The following is a 23,465-nucleotide window of genomic DNA, read 5'->3' on the forward strand; positions in this document are numbered from 1 at the left end:
GAGATGCAGGAAGGGCAAACCCAAGTCACTGCAAATATAAGCACAGCAGCCAATAGCCGACTCAGAACGTGTGCCAGAAAGACACTTCTCTACGGTAAGGTTTTAGATTCTGTGACAATAAACTGTGAATAAGCAGTTCCTTACAGTGTAGTGAAAGTAAGGTGGTAGGACAAACATTAAACTTGAATGTGTTCTCAGGTTGTATCCACCCCAAACCAAATTATAGGAAATCATCTTCAGTGTTCATACATCAACTGGAAGTTCAAGCCCTCGTACCGGATTTTGTGAGAGCTCAGATGAGAATTGTTTCTTCTCCCCCAGCCATGACACATGATGGACCAAAAGGAGAGGGTAAACAAATTCCACTGGAGGATGGGCAAGTGCCATCCAAGAAAGAAGAGACTATTTACATGTTGGATATTATCAAGAAGAGATGTAAGTTCCATCTTCTCCTCTCTGATTGACGGGTTCAAGATGAAATGTGCCTTGGTTTGAAAAGACAAATCATCCCAATCCTCTCAGTTCTCCATAATAAAATGGATTTGTCTGGCTCATTCAGGTTATCAGCTTCCCAGGCACAAGAGATTCAAATATCTGACCCCAAGAGCAGAGTATTAGAACAGTACTTTCTAACAGTATTAGAACCAGGCAGGGTCAGGTTCTGCCTTATTAGGTGGATGATTCCATGCAAAATGCCTCCTAAGCTTCAGTTTCATCATTTATAAAATTGGGATAATGATATCTCATAATATATCTCATCACATTATGAAGGATTAAATAAGATAGAGTTAATCAAAACACATGAACCTTACCTACAGTTCCTGAAGAGGAGAGCATCCAGGGAATTTGGGACTCCAGGCTTGGTTTCGAAGGGTATAAAGGCAATTTTACGTGATGGAGAGGAAACAGTTTGATCATGTAACTCTATCAAAGGACAGAAATGATTTATTATGCCAGGCTTTTACTAAAATTATGAATGCAGTTAATGTTTCATTCTGTGGCACCGAAGGGAGTTGCTGATTCCCCTGCTGCAACACCAAGGAGTCTAAGACATAAACAGTGGGAAACTGATCCAACACAAAACCAGCCATCTATTCTCAGCACTGCTGCTACTTTACAATGCTCTTCCTTCTTCTGCTCTTTCCCATGTTCCTGCATCACTGAATCCAAAAGGAACTAAGCCTTAAAAATTGCAAAGCCCTAAGGAAGTAGGAATCATTTAAGATACCTACCCATACACTTTTACTACATACCTTTTTTGAAAGGTTGCTTGGGCATGAGTTCAGCATTTGCATTCTTCTGTCAATTTCTGGCTTCTGGAACCAATTCTGCTCACTTACCCCACATCACTATGCTCTGGGAGAAGAAAGTGATAATATCACAAAGATACTCTATAATGGAGCTAAGACCATTAAACAGGAAAGGAAAAATTATTATTTTCATCAAACTGAAGAAAAACATCAAGGATGTTTTGCTAACAGTGTGTGTGTGTGTGTGTGTGTGTGTGTGTGTCTGTTATCTATGCACGCTCACACTCATTTATCTTCCTTCCTGACAAAAAGATGAAAAAATATTAAAAGGTGAATACTTTTCTTCTTATTTTTTTCGTATTAAACTTTAAGCAGTCTTCAATAACATATAAGCAAACTAAGTCCAGAAACATAAAAAGGATTATATAAAGTGACCAAATGAGATTTATACAAAGAATGCAAGTTGTTTTCACATCTGAAAAAATAAACTGTACCAATAGAATATTGGACAAAATACATATAATCATCTCAATAAATGCAGAAAAAGCTTTTGAAAAAATCCTACACCGCTTCATGATAAAAAAACAAAAACAAAAAAACATTGGTGGCTAGGACTGGAGAACATTCCTACAACTCAATAAAGGACATCTATGGAAAACCCACAATCAGCATCATATTTAATGGTGAAAAATTATTTCCCCTAAACATCAGGACCAAGGTAAGAATATCTATTCTCACCACTTCTATTCTATTCAACATGGTACTGGAAGTTATAGACAGGGCAATCAGAAAAGACAATGAAATAAAAGGCATCCAGATTGGAAAGGAAGAAGTAAAACTATCTTCATTTGCAAATGACATGACTTGATATAAAGAGACTCCTCAGAAATCTATTAAAAATCTATTAAAACTAATAAAAACATTGCAAGGTGCAAGGGATAGATCAATATATAAAGATCAAAAATCAAATATACATTGGGGGTGCCTGGATGGCTCAATTAGTTGGGTGCCTGACTCTTGGTTTCGGCTTAGGTCATGATCTCAAGATCCTGAGATTGAGCCCAGCATCTGGCTCTCCCTGCTCAGAGAGGAGTCTGCTTGTCCCTCTCCCCTCCCCGCTCCTCCCTCTGCTCTCTCTCTCATTAAATAAAATAAATAAATTATACATCTATGCACTAGAAACCCCAAAATGAAATTAAGGAAACAATTCCACCTATACAGCATCAAAAATAAGAAAATACTTAGGAATAAACTTAACAAAAGAACTGCAAGACCTATGTTCTGAAACTACAAAACACTGCTGAAAGACATTAAAGAAGACTTAAATAAATAGGAAGACATCGGTTTTCATGAATCCAAGGACTTAATATTGTTAAGATATCAGTATTCCCCATATGGATCTACAGATTCAACATAATCCCTATCAAATCTCAGCTGACTTTCTTTTTTCAGAAACTGACCATTTGATCCTAAAATTCATATGGAAATGCAAGAGACCCAGAATGGTCAAAGGAATTTTGGGGGAAAAAATGTTGGGGCCATATACTTCGCAATTTCAAAACTTACTAGAAGTCTACAGTGATAAAGACAAAGTGGTACTGGCATAAGAGTAGATATATAGATCAACAGAATAGAACCAAGAGTCCAGAAATAGACCTTAACAATTATGGCCAATTAGTTTTTGACAAAGGTTCCAAGACAATTCAACAGTGCAAGAAGAGTCTTTTCAAAAAAATGGCACTGGGAAATCTAATATATATATATATATCTCCAGATGAAAAAGCATAGAGCTAGATCTCTACTTAATAGCATACACAAAAATTCACTAAAAAATGCATCAAAGAGCACTGAAAAATGTATATAATTCTTGAATCACTATATTGTACACCTGAAACTAATATAACACTGTATGTTAATTATATTGGAGTTAAAATATTAAAAATAAATAAATTTTTAAAAATGCATCAAATACCTAAGTAAGTAAGAGCTAAAACTATAAAACTCTTAGAAGAAATACAGGAATAAATCTGCATGACCTTGGGTTAGTCAACATCTTCATAGAGATGACACCAAAATCATAAGTGACAAAAGAAAAAATAAGTAAATAGACTCTGTAAAAATAAGAATATTTGTACTTCAAAGGACACCTCTGATAAGTACATAAAAGTAAAAAAATAAAATAAAAAGCTAACCCAGAGAATGGAAGAAAATATTTGCAAATTACATATCTGCTAAAGAATTTATATCTATAATACATAAAGAACTCCTACAACTCAACAACAAAAGACAACTTAATTTTAAAATGGGCAAAGGATCTGAATGGACATTTCTCCAAAGAAGATATATAAATTGCAAATAAATACATCAAAAGACACTCAGCATCATTAGCTATCAGGTAATGTAAATAAAAACCACAATGACATAATCAGTCCACACACAAATCAAAAAGACAAATAGTAACAACCGTTTGGTGAGGAGGTAGAGAAATGTGAACTTCCTGCACTGGTGGTGGTTCTATAAAATGGTGCAGCCACTTTGTAAAACAATCTATCAGTTCTCCAAAAGATTAAACACAGAGATTCCATATGATCTATCAATTCAACTCCCAGGTATATATCTAACATAAATAAAAATATGTGTCCACACTAAAACTTGTACAAAGGAGCATTATTCACACTAGCCAAAAATTAGAAACGACCCAATGTTTGTAAACTGATGAATGAAAAAACAATACATGGTATATCCATATATCCATACAATAATATATTTTTCAGCAATAAAAAGAAGGAAGTACTAGTATATACTACATGGATAAACCTTTAAAACAGTATTCAAAGTGAAATATGACAGTCATAGCATATATTGTATGATTCCATTTATATAAAATGTACAAAATAGGCAAATATAAAAAGATAGAAAGATTAGTAGTTGCCTAGGGTTTAGAAAAAGGAAGAAATGAGAGGTGACTCTAATGAGTAAGAATTTTCTTTTTGGGGTGATGAAAATATTCTAAAATTGATTGTAGTGATGGTTGCACAATTCTGTGAATATAGTAGGAGCCATTGAACTTTATGGTATGTGAATTATATCTGAATAAAACCGTGAAAAAGATTTCAGGTACCACTCTTTGATTTATGAACCTCCAAGTCAGGACAAAGAGCCATTTTCTATCTTACATTATTTTACAATGTTTGTTTCAGACATCTGAAGACACAAGTGGTATTTCCCTGTGGGAAACTTATTGCTTCCAGAAATTATTCACCTAATATTGAAAGAATATCCTTAATTGTCTTTTTCTTCAGATAAGAGTGAAGCTAAAGAATAAGCTGACTCAAACACTTTGCTGTAGAAAAGGGAGGCAGAAAAATACACAAGAGTTATTTTATTCTGCAGAAGATTTTTTTGTTTGTTTTTTGTCCTATTGTGGCCACTAAATCATAGTAAATGCAGGAGGATATGAAAGTTCTATTTTCTGACATGAAAACTCCAAGGTCATGCTTGTCTATGATATAGTACAGGACATCGTTAGATACATTCCGTTGAAGAAGGCCACCTTCTCCAGGATGGGATGAAAATACTCCCCCTTCTCACAAAATAGGAAAATAGTGAGGTAGCATTGTGTTTATTTCAAAACTGACCCAGGGTGAAAAGGAACCATTTATTCTGTGGCTGACAGTTTCAGTTAGTTAACGATTTGAGTTGAAAACTTCCTGATTGGCCTACTGTGCGAGGAAAAGAGTGTATAAGAGATTAAGAGAAGGTAGGATGTAGAGGGTTAAAAAAGATGGAAAGATAGCAACCTGAGAAAGTTTGAAGGAAGCAGGCAATAGAGAAAAATCCCAGGAGACCAGAGCTGGAAAAGTGATCCCAGAGGGGAAAATCTGATAAATATATGACCGTGGGTGTCCACAAAAGGGCTCACTTATTATAAGTGCCCCAACACTACTTAGTATCCTTGATGGCGAACCCAACAGGACTTCACCTGCCTGTGTGCACACATCACCTGGGCAGGAACATCTCTGGCCACAACAAGCCACCACCATGTGCAATATGGAAGATAACTCTGTCATCATCTGGATGTCCCTTACGCATGCCTCCCTGCAGTGCTCCAGGGACAATTATAAGACCAAAGAGTGGGGTTAAAGGGGAAAACTTCAACACCCATACTTGAAGGGACTGCAGTCAACAACCTTGTCCGTCAAGTGGATTCTCTGTTACATAAACGAATATTAATACAGATTAGGTGCTCAGGGCACACACTTTTTAATATGATTGCTCACTTAAAAAATCCTTTGATACTAGCCCTTTACCTGATATGTCATTTGCAAATATCTTCTCCCATTCTGTTGGTTGTCTTTTGGTTTTGTGGACTGTTTCTTTTGCTGTGCAAAAGCTTTTTATCTTGATGAAGTCCCAATAGTTCATTTTTGCCCTTGCTTCCCTTGCCTTTGGCGAGGTTTCTAGGAAGAAGTTGCTGCGGCTAAGGTCAAAGAGGTTGCTGCCTGTGTTCTCCTTTAGGATTTTGGTGGACTCCTGTCTCACATTGAGGTCTTTCAACCCTTTGGAGTTTATTTTTGTGTGTGGTGTAAGGAAATGGTCCAGTTTCATTCTTCTGCATGTGGCTGTCCAATTTTCCCAACACCATTTGTTGAAGAGACTGTCTTTTTTCCATTGGACATTCTTTCCTGCTTTGTTAAAGATTAGTTGACTGTAGAGTGGAGGGTCCATTTCTGGGCTCTCTATTCTGTTCCATTGATCTATGTGTCTGTTTTTGTGCCAGTACCATACTGTCTTAATGATTACAGCTTTGTAATAGAGCTTGAAAATCTATAAAGAACTTATCAAACTCAACACCCAAAGAACAAATGATCCAATCAAGAAATGGGCAGAAGACATGAACAGACATTTTTCCAAAGAAGACATCCAAATGGCCAAGAGCCACATGAAAAAGTGCTCAACATCATTCGGCATCAGGGAAATCCAAATCAAAACCTCAATGAGATACCACCTCACACCAGTCAGAATGGCTAAAATTAACAAGTCAGGAAATGACAGATGTTGGCAGAGATGTGGAGAAAGGGGAACTCTCCTACAGCACCTTGGTGGGAATGCAAGCTGGTGCAGCCACTCTGGAAAACAGTATGGAGGTTCCTCAAAAAGTTGAAAATAGAGCTACCATACGACCCAGCAATTGCACTACTAGGTATTTACCCCAAAGACACAAATGTAGGGATCCAAAGGGGTACGTGCACCCCAATGTTTATAGCAGCAATGTCCACAATAGCCAAACTATGGAAAGAGCCAAGATGTCCATCGACAGATGAATGGATAAAGAAGAGGTGGTATATATATATATATATATATATATATATATATATATATATATATATATATATAATGGAATATTATGCAGCCATCAAAAGGAATGAGATCTTGCCATTTGTAATGATGTGGATGGAACTGGAGGGTATTATGCTGAGCAAAATAAGTCAATCAGAGAAAGACATGTATCATATGATCTCACTGATATGAGGAATTCCTAATCTCAGGAAACAAACTGAGGGTTGCTGGAGTGGTGGGGGGTGGGAGGGATGGGGTGGCTGGGTCATAGACATTGGGGAGGGTATGTGCTATGGTGAGTGCTGTGAATTGTGTAAGACTGTTGAATCACAGACCTGTACCTCTGAAACAAATAATACACTATATATTAAAAAAAAAAAAAAAAGAAGAAGATAGCAGGAAGGAAAAAATGAAAGGGGGGAAGTCAGAGGCGGAGATGAACCATGAGAGACTATGGACTCTGAGAAACAAACTGAGGGTTCTAGAAAGGAGGGGGGTGGGGGGATGGGCTAACCTGGTGATGGGTATTAAAGAGGGCACATACTGCATTGAGCACTGGGTGTTATATGCAAACAATGAATCATGGAACACTACATCAAAAACTAATGATGCATGGTGATTAACATAACATAATAAAAGAAAATTTTAAAAAATCCTTTGAAAGAGGATTTTATTTTGTAGAAAATATTGATTATGATTTACAGTTGACTCTGATACTTGAGGTAGGATTAAGAATAAATAAATTATTTTATGGGAGATCCTACCATTTCTTAGAATGTCTATTGAGTGCAAGGCATGTTAGTCTACATCATTGGTGGTAAAGGTGTTGTTCCTTTTTTTATAAATAAGCTGAATCTCTGAAAGAACAAATGTCTAACTCAGGGTCACACTGCTAATAAAATCTCAGACTCTCATCTTCAACAGGGCTTGCAAAACATATTGTAACATTATTCTTATTTGGTTGACAAATTGCTTCTGAAGAATAAATGAGAAGTAGAGATATCATTTAAAAAAAAGTGCATGGTGATGCCTTTGTAGATAATAAGATAAGACTGTTCTACTGTAGGGGCACAATACGTATTTTTACATCAAATTAATTTTTTTATTGAGATGTGGTCATATTGCCTGAAGGAAGAGAAAAGGGCACAGAGCTGTTTAGAAAACCTCTGATGAGCCTGCATGCTATAATCAGAAGCCTTTTACACCTCCACCAATACCTTGGAATCCCCATTCCTTTGCTAATAATATGATTACACCCTTCCGCTTTGGTGTCGGATCCCAGCAACACCCCCAGATAACGCAATTCCAGAGAACACCCAAGGTGAAATTCTCTCTCTAGTTTCACTAATAATGAAAGCCATACATCACAGCTGCAAATTGCCAAGGACCCTAGAGTAGGCTAAGAGGAGATATTTTAATGGCCTTAGGTAATTACTAAGCACAGACATTTGCCATAATAGGAAATGAAAGAAGCCGTATCTCAGGTATAATCTGCATAGCAAGAGGGCTGACCCCTCCTTTCCAAAGCACTTTAAGATCAAATCAGCTTTGTTAAAAACAACCCGTATTGTAAGGCTGAACAAAGTTGATTATGCAGAAGAAACTGAAGTGTAAGACTGCCCCAATGGAAAAATAAAGAACTATACTTTTCTCCACTTACTAATTCATTTAATAAACCTAAAAACCAAGATAGCAGTCTAATGCTGGGATTATTATAAGGAACTGCTTTGAGAAGACATAAGGGAGATATCTTAAAACTTAAATGAGACTCAAAAGCATCCTGTATAGAATTACACATATAGGCCATATCTTTAAATGAAAGAATACAAATAAGTAATGTTTAAAAAATCCCTCAGTATCAACCAAGTCAGAAGTGAGCTTATTTTTAGCTGTCATTGCCTCTCCAGGATGTGATTGGGAATGCAACATGAGCCCTGTGGTTCTCTTAGCTCCTGTTCATCAGTGAGCACCCTGGGCAAATTTCTCATTACTTTACCCAGTATGGCTGGGTACTTCTTCTGAGGCCATGTCCTATATCTGTCTGTGGCCAAGCATTTAGTTCAATGTGACCACCTGGAGGTCTATTACTGAACAGGGGCAAGCTCAGCTTAATTTCCAAATCATACCAGCTTTCTATTCATTTAGTGTCAAGATCCCCAATGATTTTCATATTTTCCAATGGACAGTTCCTGGTCCTTAAAACACATTTTTCACTTGACATCCAGGATCCCAAACTCTCCTGGTTTTCCTCCTACTACTCTGGTTCTCTGAATTCTTTACTGATCCCTCCTCATCAACCTGCCCTCTAAATTTTGGAGTATTTTAGGTCTCATCTGTTAAGCTTTCTATCTCTTCTATTTGCATTCACTCCCTTAGTGATCTCATCTAATCTCATGGTCTTAAGTGTCATTTAAATACATTCACAAATGTATTTCTCAAGTTCTGATCTACTATTTCCTGAACTCCAGACTGTCTTCTGCCTACTCAACATCTTCATTTGTATGGCATATGAAATTTATAAACACGCACATACACACACACGTATGTGTGTTAAATATATAAAGTAAACACACACACATGTATACATATATATATGTATATATATATATATACACAGTTGATCCTTAAACTACATGGGTTTGAACTGTGGGGGTCAACTTATATGCAGATTTTTTTCAGTAAATATATTGGAAAACTTTTGGAGATTTGTGACAATTAAAAAAAACTTCACAGATGAACCACATAGCCTAGAAATACCAAAGAAAAAAACTAAGAAAAAGTCAGCTATTATTGTAAGAATATAGTATATAATACATACAACTTACAAAATATGTGTTAATCAACTGTTTATGTTATTGGTAAGGCTTCTGGTCAACAGCAGGTTATTAGTAGACAAATTTTGGGGAAATCAAAAGTTACACACAGATTCTCATTTGTGTGGGGGTTGGTGCCCCTCACCCCCATGTTGTTCAAGGGTCAACTGTATATCCATTTCTCTATCTCTCTATATCTATAAATGCATTTCATCACTTTCTCTTACAGTCCAAATCCAACCCAGCAATAAATCTCAATGGACTGCCCTTTAAAGTATATCCAGAAGCTTACCACTTTTTACCACACCCACCTAGGGATCCAAACAACTAACCTGCTTACCTAGATTAGCCTAACACACCTCCTTATTTTTGGCTTTGTTCCCTTGTATTCTATTCTCAGCACAACTAGAGAGATATGTTTTAAAAGTAAGTCAAGCTACGTTAGTCTTCTATTCAATACCTGCTAATGGTCTTCTATCTCACTCAAAGTAAAAGCCGAAGTCCTTACAATGGCTTAGAAGGCTTTTAACAATATGTGTCCCTCCCAATGCACCTCTCTGACCTCATGCCCTGTGATTCTCTCACAGCTCACTCCACTCTGGCACAATGGCCCCTTCTCACTCTTCACTGAACACCACAGTCAGGCCCCACTTCAAAGCTCTGCACTTGGTCTTCCTTCGCCTAAAATGTTCTTGTCTTCCTCCCTCACCTTCTTCAGTTCTCTGATTAAAATGTCACCTTATTTGTGAGACCCTCTCTGACCATCCCATTTTAAATTGTAACACCCTCTCAGAATGACCTATCCCTCTTCTGTGCTTTTTTCATTTTTCTTCCTAACACTTGTCATTATCTGGCATACTGTATATTTTATCCTTGTGGATATATTGTCTGTCCCTTCCCATGTATGCGAATTCCATGAAGTCAGGGATTTTTATCTCTTTAAGGCTGTGCTCCAGTTCCTCAAATAGTGCGTGTCAGATCCAAAACAGGCACCCAATATATATTCTGAAGGAATGAAAGAATGATTGAATGAGTGAATTCCACACTTATCCCCTTCATATTTAGTAACATGAAATATTTACTTAATGACTGAGGATCAAACAGCTATAGGGTGCCATGATCCTCAAAATCATCCAGTCCAGTGCCTCTCCCTCTACAGATAACAAGGTAAGGTCTGAGGTAGACTCATGTCCCCTGCTTCTTACTCTGGGTGCTGTCCATGAATGAGTCTCCATGGACCCTGTCCAGGCCTATTTCATAATCTGCAGCTCCATGAGAGCTACAGGGCCCTCCCATTTTCTTCAAGTCAGTTTTCCTGCCATTTTGCATCAATAAGGATGATGATGATGTGATAGCACTAGGTAACATTTATTGTTTACTATTTATTAGTCATTGTGCTAAGATTTTCTTTGCATTATATCACTTAATTCCCACAACAAATCTATCAGGTAGCTGGTATTATTAATCCCATCTTACAAACGAACACAAGACTTAGCAAGATTTAGCACCATGAGGGCGCCTGGGTGGCTCAGTTGGTTAAGCGACTGCCTTCGGCTCAGGTCATGATCCTGGAGTCCCGGGATCGAGTCCTACATCGGGCTCCCTGCTCAGCAGGGAGTCTGCTTCTCCCTCTGACCCTCTTCCCTCTCGTGCTCTCTATCTCTCATTCTCTCTCAAATAAATAAATAAAATCTTAAAAAAAAAAAAGATTTAGCACTATGAAAGAGTTCATATAGCTAATTAGTAACAAGAATCTGGTTATGAACTGAGATCTGCCTAACTTCATAACCCAAGATTTTGGCTCCTACCCTATACTGCCTCCCTCAAGTCTCTGCCTCAGTTGTACTTGGCCCCATCCAGAGATGTAGTCTCCTCTGGTGGTCCTGATCATGGCCACCATGAAGAGAGACATTTAGAAGCACCCAGATGATCCCTGTTTTGAAGTCCTTTAGGTTGTTAAGGGCAGGGCTCCTCTCCATAAATGACAAGAACAGAAATGACTGGCATAATTAATTTTAAGTCATCCATCTGGGTCTAAGCATAGCAAAATTAAATGTCACAAAATTTTCAATAGCAGCCTCTGTTTCTGTTTCCAATACTGGCTAAGACATTAGAAGGAAAATTTGGATTTAATGAAACTCTTAAAGCAAATGTACATTCTCTCTGGTTCATAAACAAAAAATAGCTACATGCAACCCTTTAAGGCTCTTGCCAGCTAGAAATTGACTAAATTAATGATCTTAAAAAGCAATTTTGAAAAATTACATAATGAATTTAATTCTTCTTTCATTAAAATATTTATCTGTTTATTCGCATGGACAAAACATGTATTCATCCCATGAAGCAAAATCCGGTAGACTATTCAAATCCTGGTTCCATTGCTTATTAGATAATAGATTACAGATATTAGGAATGGCTTTTAGCCATGACAGGCCTCAATTTACTCATTTTAAAGGAATTGAATGCCACCTACCTATCATGTGTTTTGAAGACTGAATGATGTTATATATAAAAGTACTTCGCACAGTATCTGACATATAATAAGTTCTCAACAAAGGTTAGCTTGTAATTAGGGGTCTCTAAACAAGTGTATTAATTGGCAAAGTGCAATGGCATGTTATCACTTGTTAAAGGAGTTTCAAAAGAATTTCTGAAAGGATTGTGTTAATCTTGTCATTTGGAGGCAGCAAGCCTTTCCATGGGCTCTTGTAGACCTCACAGATCTGTACGTATGAAGATTAGAAGTAAGATTCTGAGGTCCTGGACAGCCACCCACACATTATTATGAGAAACTGAAAATGTTTCTCTATGTGCTGACACTAAGCCAAGGCCCAGCATGTGCTCTTAGAGCAAATGATGGAGCCAAAATGTCTCATAAAGAAGAACAGTGTGCTCAGAGAAAGAGAAACACCTGATTGTATTCTTTATAATAAATATATAATTATTTTAATAATAATAAGGATTTATTATAAGGAATAAGTTCACATGATTATGGAGGCTGAGAAATCCAAGATCTGCAGTCAGCAAGCTGGAGATCCAAGAGACCAATGTATATATATTTCTGGTCATGGTTCTGCTTCTCTGATTGAAGCCTAAGTGACACATGCTATTATCAACACTGAAGCCTAGACAATGAAAAACCTTCATGACAGTCTATTCTGTCTTTTTTCCAGAAAACCAATTAGACTGCCTGAGGCCATACAAGACCATAAAAAACTGATTTATCTGCCAATAGGTAATAGTTTTAAGTATGTCCAGACATGTCAAGAGCCATAATGAGACTGAGGCGTCATTAAGATTATATGATGATAATATTTCATCAGAGAAACAAGAAATGTTCAAATCCTACTCTTAGCCTACACACCACCTTTTCAAAGCAAGACGAAAGTAACATTTAATGGATTATGGACCTTCGCAACTCGACTGAGATGATGCATAGATGGGTATATGTGTGGTGCATGGTAAGAGGCGCTGTAAAAGATGATTCAATCTCACCTTCCGTAGTGTAAATTCAACAGACCACGGTCAATAATTGAAAATTAACAAGTGCCAACATAAGCACATTACTTAGAAATACAGAGGTAAATATCAAAGGGGTAGCTACAGTAATAGAAAGTGGTTGCCTCGAGAGAGAAAACACAGTGATGAGGGGAAGGGGAGGTATAGTGTTGTTTTGTTTTTTTTTTTTTAAGATTTTATTTATTTATTTGACCGAGAGGAGAGTGAGAGCACAAGCAGGGGGCGTGGCAGGCAAAGGCAGAGGGAGAAGACGGCTCCCCACAGAACAGGGGGAGCCCCATGTGGGACTTGATCCCAGGACTGCGGGATCATGACCTGAGCCAAAGGTAGTCACTTAACCAAATGAGCCACCCAGGCGCCCGAGTGTTGTTTTTTTAATATGCCTTATACACATACGTACATGGTTCTTTAAAATATTGTATGTATAAGTGATCAAAATTTAAAATTAATGTAAAACTATATACACAAAGATTCCCATCATAAGTTCCTCTAAAAATAAGAAAATCTATATATTCATACTCACAAAATGAGTAACTAAATTACTATATGCTACATAATGGAATATACTACAAATGAAATAATTTTTAGAAGGAGTTTTTAGTAGATAAATGCTCAGGTTAATATAGAGTAGGCAGGCTTCAAAACTGTACAATCAGCATCATCTCAAATAGGAGAAAAATTAACTCAAGTAGGAAAAAAAATAACTGAATAATGAAAATATCTGGATGTATAAGTGGTGAGGTATAAATGAGTTTGTTCCCCGCTGCTTTTCAAATGTGTGTCGTGTTTTTCCAAAATTGTTACAGGGAACATAAAAGGGAGGAGGGGAAGAATAGGGAAAATCAGAAAAGAAAAGGGAAGAAGGAGGGGGAGGGGGTGGATGGGAGAGCAGGGCAGGGGGGGACGGTGCGCAGGTATGGAAGTTGCAGTGATGCCTTGAGCATGAGCAGGAGCCTGGCTGGTCCCAGCTGGAACCCTAGCTTCCACACCTCCTTGTCAAGTACACGGAATGGGGATGATGGATACCCTGTGCCTTCAGAGCTACTTTAAAGACTATCTCAGACCATTCTGAAGAAACTGAGTATTATTTTTTTTAAGGGCGGACTGCCCTAATAATTGCATAATTATACATACTCCTTTGCATTCCCTTTTCTACCTTTTAAAGTACAATTTATGAACAAAATGTACCCTTATAAGTTAATGCTTAGATGAGTTTTGACAAGTGTATACACCTGAGTAAACACCACTACAATCAGGATATAGAGCATTTCCATCACCCAGAAAGTTCTTTTGTGTTCCTTTCAGGAAATACAACACTCCCCTAGGAAATCAGTGCAGTTAACATCTATCTCCCATTTTATGCTGCCTGTTAAATACCTTTGTATAAATGTAAATGCAAAGTACATATTCTTTCTTTGCCTGGGTTCTTTTGCTCAGCATAATATTTTGGGGGATCCATGTTGTTGCATGTATGAATATATCACAACTGAATATATCACAATTTGAATCGAATATATCACAATCTGTCCATCTGTTGGTGGCTATTTGGATCCTTTCCAGTTTGACCTATTATAAGAAAATAAAACACTGCTATGAAAAATGGTGTACCTGTCCTTTTGAGGACATATGTCTTCATTCTTTCCAGCAAATACTTAGAAATGAGATTGCTATGCCATGAGGATAGATAGATGTTGAACTTTTTAAGAAATTGTGGAACTGTTTTCCAAAGAGGTTATACTCTTTTATACTCCCACCCAGAAATGTAGAATTACAAGTTGTCTCTACATTTTTACAAACATTTGGTATTGTCAGTCTTCTTAATTTTAGCCACTATACTTAGGTGAAAAGGTATATCTTATGATACTGAATGTGTTTACTTTTTGGCCATTTATATATCTTCTGTGAAAAATCCATTCAAGTTTTTTTTTTTTTTTTTGGTCTACTTTTACTGGGTTGTTTGTCTTTTTATTGAGAAATTGTGGGGATTTTTTATGCTCTAAATACGAACCAATTTGTCAGAAATATGCATTGCAAATATTTGCTCAAACAGTGGCTTGCCATTTTTTTAATGGTGTTTTGTAAGAAGCAGGGTTGTTTTTTTCATTCTTATGAGATTAAGCATATCATATTGTTTCTTTTTTAGTTATTGCTTTTTCAGTTCTAAGATATCTTTGTCTACCCCAAGGTGGCAAATATATTATTCTATGCTTTCCTTTAGGTACACTATTCATTTCAAATTAATTTTTGTATATGGTATGAAGAAAGGATTGAGTTTAATGATTTGTTTTGCTTTTCTATATGGCTCGCCAGTGGTTTCAGCAGGTTCATTGAAAATGTTTTACTTTCTCCATTGAATTACCTTTGTACTTTTATAAAAAACAAATTTGCTCTTTATTAGGGTCCTACAGGCACAGCTTTCTCCCAGAACAGGGGTGGTCGAGAATTTCTATGTTCACCGCTCGCAAGAACAAACAAGAAAGAAAAAAGCCAAATCATTTTGAAATCCTACCGCTTTCCTGAGATGTTCCCTGATGACCATTAAGTACTTCATCTAAGAAAGGAAGCATTTCAAAGAAGAAGCTACATAATGTAGAGAAATCTAAATCTAAATCTCATACATGTCTCAGATCCTCTCTGGTGCAAATCTTGGTGTTTCTAAAGTTTAGCAGAGGGAACAAACATTTACTGAGAGTTTATGTTTTGCCAGGTACTTGAGCAAGCACTTTAAGAATATTATCTCAATTAACACTCTTATTGATACTATGAAGTATGTATCTGAATTCCATTACATGGATAAGAAAACTAAGAGCTTGGCACTTACTTGGCCAGTTGGTGGTAGAAGCAGGATCCGACTCTGTGTTTGCTTACATCCAAATCCACAGTTCTTTTGGATATGTCATGTGGCTGGCCATTCACAGAAGAAATCTAAGGACATCCCCATTAGGAGACAAGAAAATAGATGGAGAATATTTGCAGTTATTCTTGACCAACAAGACCATCGATTGTCTTTCAAACTCCTTAAGTTGTTAGAGTTTTCTTCTCTTTTCCAAATTTACCACCTCAATTTTGGTCCTTGAGCTAAGTTTCAAATAATATAATACCCTGAAGGCCACTAGATTGTGAGCAGATCCCATGAATATTCTCAGGGACAGGGCTGGTAGAGTCAATTACAAGAGCAAATATAGCTTTTATATATTTACAAAGGAATTTTTAAAAATAAATATATTTACCCTAGAGCAAATTTATTGGATGACAAATGGAGAAATTTACTTGTAATTACTTCCTTCCCTGTCATGTGCACATACACCTTAGACACCAATTATTACAAGATTCCTTGACAGTATTTTATTTCCCCATATAGTAAATAATAATCGTCAGCTGTAAATAATCATAAAAAGACAACGTGTGCCAGTTGTACATTGCATAACAGAGTTTCTGTGGTTTGTATGAATGTAAAAGAAATACAAAAGGCAGACGCTTGCCCTAACAATCACAGAAATTTAGGGCGTGCAAGTAAAGTTGTCTTCTGTTAATCCGACAAAATCAGTTACCATTCCTGTATCTTTCTTGCCACATCTTAGAGCGCTGCTAGATTTTGTTTGGGGAGTGTTGTATGCAGCCAAGCATGTATTTATTAAAGTGCATTTGTGTTTTCAAGTAGACTGAAGCATACAGCAATAAAGCTATTCGTATTTGTTACCTCGCTCTCCATGATATTTGCTGGAAATGTGAGAAAACACACACTCTCCTTTTGAAATGATGGCACTGAAGAAAATGTAAGCTTGTGCTGCCATGAGCCTTCCTTTTTTTAAAGATTTTATCTATTTCCTTGACAGAGAGAGAGAGTGAGGCAGCACAAGTAGGAGGAACAGTACAGGGAGAGGGAGAAGCAGGCTCCCCTTTTTCCAATCATTCCCAGGAGAATTTTATAATCCCTAAGAATGAGGATCATCATGAATTGTTTTGCCTGAGAAATAGAGGGAAGCAAAGCACCACCCTAATTTCAAAGAACTCACTATGGTAGCAGGGATAAAGCTAGTGGTTAATAAGTACCTGCTTCTCCCAGGACAGGAAAACTCTTAAACAAGAAAAATTATTTTGGACAATCAAAGGCATTATTACAAAGAAACATTCCATTCTGGAGCTGAAGTCTAGAGGTGAAGTCAGAAGCTGTTTAATGTCCCAACATCAGGCCTAGGAATCTTTTCCAAAATTATTTTTCAGGATAATAAAAGAATCTCAGTTTCAATTATAGGCTTAGAACACAGGGGTTATTTTTGGACATCCATCTCCTCTTTGTTTAGAAGAGATCCACCAGCATGGGTTTACACTTGATAAGTCACTTAAATATCAGTGAGACTAGCCTGTCAGACACCTTCAAACTCTGTGTGATTGGATACCCTTGGGAAATTTCCCTTTAGGGGGCCTGACAGCCCTGGAAGTACCAAATAATGATTTTTTTTCCTTTTTCCAAGAATAGATGTGTTGAATAACTGTAGTTATTTTTTTATGTAACATATGCTATAGTCTCTGAACTCTTTCTAAAATATAAGCTACATATCTACAATACTCAGAAAAATGTGTGATCTAAGAAATTCCTCCCTTAAATTTTCCCTCTATTAAGAAGCCATGCTTGGGGCGCCTGGGTGGCTCAGTCAGATAAGCGGCTGCCTTCGGCTCAGGTCATGATCCTGGGGTCCTGGGATCAAGCCCCGTGTTGGGCTCCCTGCTCAGCAGAGAGCCTGCTTCTCCCTCTCCCTCTGCCTGCCTCTCTGCCTACTTGTGCTCTCTCTCTATCTCTCTGTCAAATAAATAAAACAAAACCTTAAAAAAAAAAAAAAAAAAAAAAGAAGCCATGCTTGCCTGACTTGGGTGTTTCTATAAAAACTGGGGAAGTGTTTGCCCTATGGTATTGGAAGTCAGGTAGGGAGTATTGTGATTTTAAGTGCATGTGATCCTTGATTTCTTTTCTGGGAGAGGAAATTTAAAAGGTTGGAAGAAAAGAGCATATTCCTGGAAAGTGTCTACTTTTTTGCAATTTTTGGAAAATAAATAAATGATCAAAACTTGGTCCAGAAAAGGGAGCCACTTCTTAAAACATCCTAGATGGAGAAGATATGGGTAAGATGGAGCATAAGACATTTTTGAGCACTTTCAATAACATAGATTCATGACATTTTGATGCTAGAAAATCCTTAGAGATCATTTATACTTCATTGGTTCCCAAACCTGGCAGACCATACGGATTACCCTAGACTTACTGAAACAGAATTTTCAGGGGCAGGATCCAGGAATACATATTAATTTTTAAATCCCCAAATGCATCTGGGATCATCTAGGGAGATGAGGAATTGGACGGATTAAACGATTTGTTGAAAGTTGCCTATCCTGTCAAGAGCAAGCAGTTCCAGAACCTGAGTCGCAAATTCTCAGAATTATAAGTATCTTAGAGAGTCTAGCGTATCTATCTAAGAGTGGTCCGTAGAGTATAAAGATTTGTCTGAGGGCTCTCAGACTCCAATCCCCAGCTGAAGGCATTCCCAAATGCTGACTGACTTGAAGCCTGGAAATACGTATTAGTAACAAGCCTCTTGGCTGATTCTGCAGGAGGTCAGCTCCAGGGCACAATTTAGGAAATTCTGCCTGTCAGTTGTCTGAGTCCCTCTTATGATGTTTCTTCTCTTGTTTAAATGCATTCCAGTTAAGGGAAGCTTATTGTAAATCTATTAGGAACAGCCTTTATATTTTTTCCTAGAAACCTGCCCCTGAAACTCTCCCCGACAGGATTTAATTCTGCCTTCGTGGGCCATACAAAAGGTTGGCTCCCAACACTGTATGTTAGCCTTTTTAACATTCATACCTTTTCCAAGACTCCTCTTTCTGGGGGAGATTGGGGATTGAAAATTCTAGTCATCTCTCACTTTGTGTCTTCTCTCATGGCCAAAATCCCCTTCTTCCACTAAGCATATTTAAAATCATTTAAAAAAAAGAAAAAATATATATATATAGTGGCTCACAGCCATAAATGTCATGCAAAGCCACTGGGTCTGGGTCTGGAAGCAGAAGGACCTGGCTGCACAGGAACACAGCCAAACCCGTTTTCCAACAATTAACTTTTCTCAGTCATAGTCATTCTCTGGGACAAAGTCAAAGGCAGAGTAACCTCCTTCCTCCCTGCAGCTTCCCCAGCCTCAAGGGTGAAAGGCAGCTCAAGTTGGGCACCCCTGGGAAAGCAAGTCTGAAAAGACAGACTCGCCAGGTGCCCTGTTGTTGCTGCCTTTTTTCTTCACGGAGCTTAACCGACAGGTCTGCCCAGCTCCCTGTCTCTGCTCAGCACACTCTTTGTTCTCTGCCTTTCCCAAACTCGCTTACTTCTCTGTGTTTGTTTGTTGTTTGCTTAGAACACAGTGCTTTCTTCCATGAAAGGGGTGGAAGCAGACACACTTCTCAGGGACTCCAGAGAGGGAGGGAGATGGAGGACTTATTTAAAGTTGAAAATCATTCAAGGGCACGTGCAAAATGCCCTCAAGCGTGGAGGGGAAACTAGAAACTGTGCTTAAATTTTTAAGTGTTTGAAGTTATTTGAGGGCACGGGCTCATGACAAAGGAACAGGGGAGTAAAGGGAAAGAGGAAGTTCTCAAGACTCAGAGTGAAAAAGACCCCAAAGACACCAGACTCGGCTGTACAGATGCTCAGACATTTCCTCGAAAGCCCTGCTCCTTCTGTCTGACACCTTCCCCCTTGCCTATCTTCTCCCGGGAGACACCAAGGGTGGTGATGTGCAATCACAATACAGGTTCTGAAGCTGGGTGGGCAGGGACTTGTGCATCCCTGCTCTGTCAATCACTAGCCATCTACTTAACTAGTCTGCTCTTAAGTCTCATCTGCCGAAGCTGGAGATAATAAAGCCTATTTGTATTAGAGTGGGCTAGGTTCGGCTAGTCCTCTCAAAGGTTCCGGGGCCCTTTTTGTCACTCAAGCTGCATGTCCCACACCAGTCAGCGGGGGGCTCTATCACCCACCATCACTCCCCATTCCTGCAGCCAGGAAGCCTGGGCTCAGTCATTGCCACAGGGGAAGAGAGGTGAGGAGAGCCTGAAGGACTGCCCGGGGGCATCACACAGCCGTGGCCTCAAAGTGAACTGTGTCCCTACCACTCAGGCGTCGTATTCACATGAACTGGCTTGGGACCTGGCACCTTCTCCAATCACAGTTTAAGTCACTGGGTTTGTGGTATTTTGTTACAGCAGCGATAGGAAACCAACACACTTCAGGATAAGTAATTAATTAGCTGCAGGCACTTAGCAGAGGTGGGAACAAATTTTCATGGAAATCAGTTGATAAGAATTACACTGACAGGTAACTTGGAGTAAATATATGTGTAATAAGCCAAATTTCCTGTAAACTATAATAAGTACCCTAAAATATATACCAGTAATTTTGATGCAGACCATGTAAAGACAAGAATATGAGTGCTTTTTCTGGAAATGAAAAGCAACTAATAAAAACAGAAGTGCACTGAATATCATTTACAGGTTTTACACATATGCTGGGGCATAAAACCTCATGGTTAAGAGCACAGGTGCTAAGGCCAGAATATTTAGCTGTCAGTCATTCATTCTGTTGACCTTGGGCATAAACACTCAAAGTTTGCATTTCCTTATCCATTAAAAAAAAAGGTAATAACATCTACCTTATGGGAGTGATAAAAATTAAATGGGTTAATTCAACATAAAACACAACACAGTACCTATATATAATGAGTTTAAAAATGTCATCTATTTGTATTATATTTTCACTCTTACATTGATAGAATTCTCATTCCAAATGTTGGCACTTTAAGCAAATTATTGTGTTGTTTTCATTAAGACCCGATTAAACAATTGCTCCCAGGATGTTACAGTGTTAGGATTGGGTGGACCCAATGGAAGAATCACCGTTCATATTCAGGTGCCACACAGTAGGAAAAGCCAGGTAAGCATCTCTGCTGCCAGAATTTTGTCTTAATGAGTGGTATTTCTGCCTGGGTGAACTACACATTATAGCAGCATCTGGAGCTAATCTCTGCACCCAGCGGGTGTTTGTGGACACCAATGACTCCCATTCCTACCATAAGAGAAAGGAGTGAAGAGTTGAAATCAACAGAAAAGGAAGGTAGCAGAAACACCCGTGGTTCTTGGCACTACTGAGCCTAAACAATGGCTGAATTGCTTCCTTATGAGGCAGCACAGATGCTACAAACTTGCACCTGTTCTTAGGTGTGAAAAAGGAGGGGGGGCGGAACAGAAACAAGAACATCAAGGGAAAAAGAGACCTGTTCTCAGAAATCACTTAGACCAAAACTCTACGATAGGAGAGTCAATAACCTTTTGGGGACCAATACTCCTCACCAAACTATGAGTTTTTCATAGAAAATGTCTTTCTCACTGTTGTGTCCCACACAGCACTCAACAAATATTTATTAAACTGAGTTTAAGGGTGAAATACTATAAATATAAAATTATGAAATATGTGGTAGGATAATTTAATCATCTATGATATATTTTCCCTACTGCAGAAGAATCAGAAGTGTATATGTATGTATGTATGTGTTATGTATATATATACATTTATATATATATATATAAATGACACCCATCCCTAGGGAGAAGATATTAGGCTTTGTATCCTGAAAACCAGAGACTTCCACAAGAGAATTAAGCTGATTTGTTTTTAAAAGCCAAGGTCTGGGGCACCTGGGTGGCTCAGTTGGTTGGGCGACTGCCTTCAGCTCAGGTCACGATCCTGGAGTCCTGGGATCGAGTCCCACATCGGGCTCCCTGCTCAGCGGGGAGTCTGCTTCTCCCTCTGACCCTCTGCCCCTCATGTGTGTTCTCTCTCTCTCTCTCATTCTCTCTTTCTCAGATAAATAAATAAAATCTTTAAAAAATAAATAAAACAGGGCGCCTGGGTGGCTCAGATGGTTAAGCGTCTGCCTTCGGCTCAGGTCATGATCCCGGGGTCCTGGGATCGAGTCCCGCATCGGGCTCCCCGCTCAGTGGGAAGCCTGCTTCTCCCTCTGCCTCTCTCTCTCTCTCTCTCTCTCTCTGTCTCTGCCTCTCATGAATAAATAAATAAAAAAATCTAAAAAAAATAATAATAATAAATAAATAAATAAATAAATAAATAAAACAAAAGCCAAGGCCTACAGAGACAAAGAACTAAAGTCTACACATAGGGTGCAAGATACAGCGCTGAGATATAGAATGAAAGACACAGCTAAAAGGGAGTGTCCTAAGGCAGACGAAGTGAGTTAGGGCTTTGGGGGAGATTTACAAGGATGCCGGAGAAACAGGATCTTTGACCAGGTGGCTTGCAGATGTTGGAAACCCCAACACTGAGAGCCACAGTGGTGAGAGCTGTGATTTTGAGGCCATAGATAAGCGCCCCGGTATAGTGGAATAGAGAAGAGGGATCAAAACAGCCTCATCAGTGAACATCTCTGGTGGGACTGTGATGGATTAAAGACTCACGGCCCCTCATTTCGGGGGTACCACGTAAATCCTCAGATTTCTTGTGGAACTCTAGGAAAGGAGGACAGCAAAAAGGATGCAAAGACTCATTTAGTTTGATCTGGAAAAATAAAAATGTGGCATGCTTCTGTCCATATAGTAGTAGGGCAAAATTCATACACCTATGTACAAAAGATAAGACTACACTGAAGCATTAAAGCAGTTATATCTGTTTAGGGTTATTATAAGTAATATTCATTTTTTCAATCATATATATATATTTCTTTTAATAATAAAAATACAGAAAGTCCACATTCCTACCCTTCTATTCTAGAGATAATGATAAAAGGATTTTTTTTTTTCCTGGTAATAATGCACCTCGCCTTTCTTTGGAACAAAGTTAAACTTTGTACCTGGTTCTGGCCCTTGAGTAACTGGAGAAGCTGTGATGTTTAGGGAAACCTCTGGCTCCCAAACAGTTTCCATCCTTGAAAAACTCTCAAAAATGGTCTGTTCCAGCCCACATAATGATGCTGTTAGACACTGAAAGAGTACAATGTTCTCCAAGAAAAAAACAAACAGTTCTTCCTTCCACTGGCAACATATCGTCACTGAAATTACTAAAATTTGAAATGTCTCTGTGAGAATCTATAGAAGTGGTGTGTGTGTGTGTCTCTATGTGTGTGTGTCTGTGTGTGTGTCTGCGTGTGTGTGTTTTAATATGTATTATTTCCAGTGCTCTTTATTTCTTTATGAAGATTCAGATTTCCATTCTGGTAAGATTTCCCTTCTGCTCAAAAGACTTCCTATGAGAGAAACATTTTCTTACATTGCCACTGTATAAGTCTCAAAATCAGGATATTACCACTGATATATTACTACCATCTAATCCTCAGACCCCATTCAAGCCTGCTATCCTAATAAATTCCTTTCTAGCAAAAGGATGTGGTTGCAGAATCATTTTGTTGTCATGGCTCTTTCATCTCCTTCACTCTGGAACAGTTCCTCAGCCTTTCCTTGTCAATGGCACTTTTGAAGATAAGAGGCCAGT

General features: G+C 38.2%; 1 long non-coding RNA gene across 1 annotated transcript in view; it reads right to left on the reverse strand.

The window, feature by feature from the left end:
- Nucleotides 1-835: 835 nt before the first annotated feature.
- The window catches only part of LOC113913519, a 106,829-nt gene continuing 84,199 nt past the window's right edge, over nucleotides 836-23,465 (reverse strand). The window contains exons 2-4 of the long non-coding RNA XR_003517245.1: nucleotides 15,744-15,847; nucleotides 1,254-1,356; nucleotides 836-924 (exon numbers count right to left, since the gene is read on the reverse strand). This is a non-coding gene — a long non-coding RNA (uncharacterized LOC113913519). The remainder of the gene's footprint in view (nucleotides 925-1,253; nucleotides 1,357-15,743; nucleotides 15,848-23,465) is intronic.

The sequence above is a fragment of the Zalophus californianus genome, chromosome 11 (assembly GCF_009762305.2).
Source record: "Zalophus californianus isolate mZalCal1 chromosome 11, mZalCal1.pri.v2, whole genome shotgun sequence".
In the NCBI taxonomy this organism is placed as follows: Eukaryota; Metazoa; Chordata; class Mammalia; order Carnivora; family Otariidae; genus Zalophus; species Zalophus californianus.